This window comes from Camelina sativa, chromosome 18 (assembly GCF_030686135.1).
Source record: "Camelina sativa cultivar CO46 ecotype springtype chromosome 18, ASM3068613v1".
Classification (NCBI taxonomy): Eukaryota; Viridiplantae; Streptophyta; class Magnoliopsida; order Brassicales; family Brassicaceae; genus Camelina; species Camelina sativa.
This window is the reverse complement of record NC_141897.1, coordinates 4,576,789-4,582,625: the sequence shown is the minus strand read 5'-3', so window position 1 is coordinate 4,582,625 and position 5,837 is coordinate 4,576,789. Positions and strand designations below refer to the sequence as shown.

The 5,837-nt window shown below is 37.8% G+C and overlaps 1 non-coding gene across 1 annotated transcript; it reads left to right on the top strand.

The window, feature by feature from the left end:
- The first annotated feature begins 1,128 nt into the window (after nt 1-1,128).
- On the top strand, nt 1,129-5,273 carry LOC104760557 (uncharacterized). The gene is made up of 13 exons (XR_015588497.1): nt 1,129-1,581; nt 1,818-1,985; nt 2,088-2,204; nt 2,294-2,378; nt 2,661-2,769; nt 2,865-2,932; nt 3,035-3,160; nt 3,239-4,053; nt 4,189-4,389; nt 4,473-4,533; nt 4,689-4,802; nt 4,894-5,007; nt 5,137-5,273. It is a non-coding gene; the product is annotated as an uncharacterized LOC104760557 (transcript).
- The last annotated feature ends 564 nt before the right edge of the window (nt 5,274-5,837 follow it).

Here is a 5,837-nt window from a genome sequence, read left to right as displayed (position 1 = left end):
CTTCAAGGACTTGCTTAAAGTCATACTCCGGATAATCCGAATATCTTCTGGGTCCATAAACTCGTGAAAAATTGGTAAATGCCACTCCCTGGTGTTCGGATTAATTAAATGATTAACCATTAAATTTGGTTGCAATAATCTACCCCTCCCATTAGCCGGTCGAGGATGTTGATCAGGGATTCAAGGATCCAGCCATACAAAAAGACTAGAATTGTCACCCACTAACCACCGAGCTCCGTGCAGAACAAGATCTTTTGTCGAGAAGATACTCCTCCACCCAAAAGATGGTGAATGGAGGGTTTTCGCCCGTATAAGATGTTTATTCTGAACATATCAACCTTGCAACACCCGAGCAAACAAGAAATTCGAATCGGATAAGACACCAAAAAGGGTAAATAGAATATATTTTCTACATTTTTTCATTTCCAAAAAATTGTTTATTTTCGTTTTGCATTATTTTTTTTATTCTCTTTATTTTTGTTTTTTTAAATAGTTAAGAGCCTTGAATTTTTGTAATTGGTTTCCAAAATACATGGTAACCGCCAAATCGCAACCACCTTATCATCAATGAATAAAAAGAAACTTGTGCTGTTAACAAGAAGGTACGATCAGTGAAAGCCAATTTCGCTACCAACATTGATTAGAACTAACCTATACAATGGTATGTCCCTCCATAACAAGGAACTCACCCAGCATTGTTGAAGATTATGCATGATGATTACTTCATATATATGTCAAATGCTACGTTGTTCAAATATATAACTTTAAATTATTACATATATACACTTAAAAAATGTACTAAATTAATACACAATTCAAAACATGATCTTTTACATTTTTCTATATTATAATAATTGAAAATTTTAACTGATTCATAGATGTAAATTATAAATAATATAATATCCAAAATGATAAGATCTACACAAAATAATCACATGATTTTGAGATAAAATCAAGAACTTAGTTTCCAAAAATGAAAAAAAAAATCAAAAATTTCAAAACAAAACTGATACACCTTTCCTCAAGGTCAGGTTCATTGGTACTGGTAGGAAACAATTGGGGGAAATTTCAAAATTGATAAAAAAAACTGATTAGGGATAATATCAAAAGACAGGTTGTTTAAAAGATAATCATGAAAAATTAGCAACTACAATATTATTACATAACATAGAAGACACACCACTTACTTAAAATAGAAAACAAAAATTAACATCCTTTTTTAACAACATCCATCTCACAGCGCTCTCTAACACGGTCCTGATCCTGAAACAAGCAAAACACATAAACCTGTTTAGGTTTCATCGTCGGACGCGCTCATCAAACAAAAAAAGTCCCCAGACGAAAATTGAATCCATATCTCGAGGGGACGAAGCGCGCGGCGATTCAGATCGGAGATCTCAACCGAGATCGCCGGTGAATTAGGGTTTTTTTTTGTACTTCTTCTTAAGGTGGTTTGGTTATATGAATTTTGGATTTGAAGATGACTCAACCTATATGTTCGTCGTCACAAGATCAATCTTCTTCTTCTCCTCGCTCATTGATCCCTCCACGCAAATCGGTGGCGAATTTACACCGCCGCAGGTTTCTATTTTTGTTTATGGATTACGTTTTTTTCGTGCTTTTGTAAATATGTGTTGCCCCTCTCAATTATGGGAATTGGAACCGTCTTGTTTCTGTTTTTGTTGATTTTTGCATTAGATCAAGGCGTTACGAAGCTTTTGTTTAGCTTCAGTTATTGAAGAAGAAGCATCATCATTTGTGGGAACTAGATCTTGTGTTTTCTATCTAAACTTGGGAATTGTGAATTTGTTGTTTAGGGGGAGGAGTGTTTTCAGCATGCTTGTTCAGAGGGAAATGTCACCAAAGGCAAAGTTTGTGCCAAGGAAACGTTGGGGTAAAAGTAGATGGCATACTGATTCTTCTTCATGTGGAACCAACACCGAACCTATGAGAGAGACGGGACAATGTCAAAATCTTACTTCATGGTACACTTTGATGTTTCTTGTCTCTTTATTGCAAAGGATCTTGTCTTGAACATTGTTTTGAGATTTTTCTTATTGTAATTGATGTGTTTTCTTTGTATAAAGGGTTGAGGCAGAGTCATTGCAGCATTTATCTGCAAAATATTGCCCTCTTGGAACTCCTCCTAGGTCGACTATTGCAGCGGCTTTTAGTACTGATGGAAGAATTCTTGCTTCTACACAGTGAGTTATCATGGGGTATATATCTTTTGTTCTTTTGCATTTTGTATTTTGAATTCACACAGTTTTTTTTTTTTGTTTGTTTCGTGTAGTGGTGATCATACTGTAAAGATTATTGATTGTGAAACTGGAAAGTGCTTAAAAGTTCTGACCGGCCATCGGAGGACTCCTTGGGTGGTGAGCATACCTTTTCCCAACTTTATTCCTTTCTATGTTTGATATGTAGTACCTTTGTTAGAACATAGCTATGTATAGATCATTCAATCTCAGGCAGTGAAATGAATTTTGGCATTTGCTATGTTGCTTGTTTGAGGGGTGTTAAGTTATGCATCTTTGTCAGTGTGTTGCATCCTCAAATGAGCAGTAAATTTGTTTTTGTTACTGTAGATCAGATATTCATCTAGGTTATGTAGCCCATTCCTCTTATATCTGAATCTAATGTTATATGAGCTTGTACAGGTCAGATTCCACCCGCATCATTCAGAAATAGTTGCTAGTGGAAGTTTAGATCTGGAGGTCCGCTTATGGAATACCACAACTTCTGAATGTATTAGATCTCATGCATTCTGTAAGTCCTCCTAGGAATCAAATCACTGTGTTTCTTTGTCGTAGCTCTGCCTATCATCTTACCAGTTTTAATTTCTTCTTTTTTTCTCTTACCAGATCGGCCTATTGCTTCTATTGCTTTCCATGCTGAGGGTGAACTACTTTCTGTTGCTTCTGGTCATAAGGTCATTTATCTCTTTTAAGCCTCCCCATGAAACACTAACCAGTTGTAGGTAGCACCTCCTTACAGAAATTTTTTATAAAGTTGATTTCATGATATTTTACAGCTGCACATGTGGCACTACAATAGGAGAGGAGAGGAATCATCACCAACCGTTGTATTAAAGACGAGGCGCTCTCTGAGAGCTGTACACTTTCACCCTCATGGGGCACCATTTCTCTTGACTGCAGAGGTGAGCTACCTTATAAAGATTTTTTTAATAGTTTTTTTCTCCATTCTGTCCGCTTATATTTCTTACCTTAAGTGGCAGGTGAATGAAATCGATTCATTAGATTCTTCAATGTCTAGAGCAACATCTATGGGTTACTTAAGGTATCCTCCCCCGGCTATCTTGTTCACAAGCACAGAAAGCAATCAAACTAGTGTGGCAGCAGAACTACCTCTTGTCCCTCTTCCACACATGTCCGTGCCTACAACTTCTGGAGATGATCAAAGGATTGGTCACTCTACTGGAGATAGAACTTCTCCTGCAGTTGATGGTATGAATGTAGATGAAGCTCAACCTGTTGGAAGAAATCGATTAGATTTCCCTGAGCTTGGACAGATGCAGCAATTATTTCAGTTCAGGGATCGAGTATCCTGGGAGTTACCTTTTCTACAAGGGTGGTTGATGGCTCAAGGTCATGGAGTTGCTAATTCAGTGGTTCCTCCTACGGGCAGTAGTAATCATGGTATCTCAGCTCCATCTTCAACACCTCGTTTATCAACAACCAGTCTGGAGGCTGCAGTAGCGTTATTAGAAATCCCGAGTAGTGTTAACTTACATGCGGTTTCTGGAAGAGGCGGAGCACAGGAACAAACTTCACAACCTCAATTCTTGGGATCTGGATTACCAGAAGGTGTGTCTTCTCGTAACAATCAACATGGAAGTGATGCTCAACCTGTAGTGAACAGGGTCCAGTCTGAGCTTGCTACCTCAATTGCTGCTTCGGCTGCAGCAGCAGCTGCTGCAGAATTACCTTGTACTGTCAAACTCAGAGTGTGGCCACATGACATCAAAGATCCATTTGCGCAACTTAAGTCTGACAGATGTCTATTTACAATACCGCATGCCGTCCTTTGCAGGCAAAGCTCCTTCTCTTTAACTTAAGAGAAATGTTTTTTACGTCGACTCCTTCGTTTAGGCTTCATTCAATGCTTATGATTCTAATATTGCTATTGGATGTATATTAATATTTCTGCCTCTTTTTATGTGTTCAGTGAAATGGGAGCTCATTTTTCACCATGCGGGAGATATTTAGCGGCCTGTGTTGCATGTGTGTTTCATCATGCTGAGGCAGACGCTGGACTGCAGACACAAGCGCAACAAGATTCGGGGCTTGCAACTTCCCCAACTCGACACCCTGTGACAGCACATCAAGTCATTTACGAGCTTCGTGTGTATTCTCTCCAGAAGGAAAAGTAACTGCCACTTACCGATATCTCATTGTGCTAATTCTACCATCTTGAAATTCCCATCCCTAATGTGATTTTTATGAATACAGTTTTGGTTCAGTACTGGTGTCACGGGCAATCAGAGCTGCGCATTGCTTGACCTCTATCCAGGTTAGTCGCCTTTTAAGGGTAATCAAATTGAATTTTTATGGCTTCTGTTCAGATGGTATTGTGTTTATCCGTCCTTCACTTGTTTTAGCTGATGTACTATTGTTTTAGTCGTAAGTTGTTGAAAATACTTGAATAATTGAGAAATCTGTTTGTAGTTCTCACCCACGTCGGAGCATATACTGCTTGCATATGGGCGGCGTCATGGTTCTCTATTGAAGAGCATCGTTAGTGATGGTGAAAAAACATCACATTATTTCACAGTATTGGAGGTAAAGCCTTATGCTACTACATCTGTATCATGGTGTGTTTTATATACATTCTTGAAGATGACAAAAATATATTGCTGTGTGGGTTGGTCAGATATACAGAGTTTCAGATATGGAGCTTGTGAGAGTGCTGCCAAGTTCAGAGGATGAAGTGAACGTTGCTTGTTTTCATCCTTCTCCCGGAGGAGGTCTTGTTTATGGGACAAAGGTAAAACATATAGAATATAATTGTTGTCTAACAATGCTCGGTTTGGGAGTTCGGGTTTTGTTATATATAATCGACTACGAGGAATATGAATATGAAACTGGCAACTCATGACTCATGGTTTTTGCGTAGGAGGGGAAACTTAGGATATTCCAGTACAATACAGCTGCAACCTCTAACTTCACTGGACCATCCTGAGGAGAAGAAGTTGTCCGAGGTAGCGTAAATTATAGTGAAGAAGGTTGGATCTTTGTCAAAATAAAGAAAAATGCCTAAACAGTTAGGATGATCTGATTGACTTAACATATATGATTATTACAGGTGCGTTAGAGTGGTAGCGAGCAAAAAGCAAACATAGGTTTCATCATCAAATATTTATTATCTACTCCTCTTCGCACTCTCTTGTTAAAGGTAAAAGACTGCAGGAAAAAAAAAATGTAAAAAGAAAGAAAGTAAGGAATTGGTTTAGTTTTGGTTGTAAGTTTGTAACAACGTCAACACCTCTACAGATTAACAAAGGAGACTTCGTTTTTAAGTAAACAGTCTTAAACAGTTTTAGTAGAGTTCAATCTCTTCACTCCTCTCTTTCTTTCTCACTCTTACATAGAGGACTCGATATTCGATATTCGATATTTGAACTGATCGTAACCTTTGCGTAAAAACCGAAACTATATTACCAAATCATTCAAACGGTATTAGTTGGAAATGACATATTCGATAAATGATACAAGTAGTTTATATTTAAATGCCTAAACGTACTTTTTATGAATTTTATTAACATTCATAATCCAAACTTTTTTTTGGTAGAAGAGAGGAGACAAAGTCTCCTATAA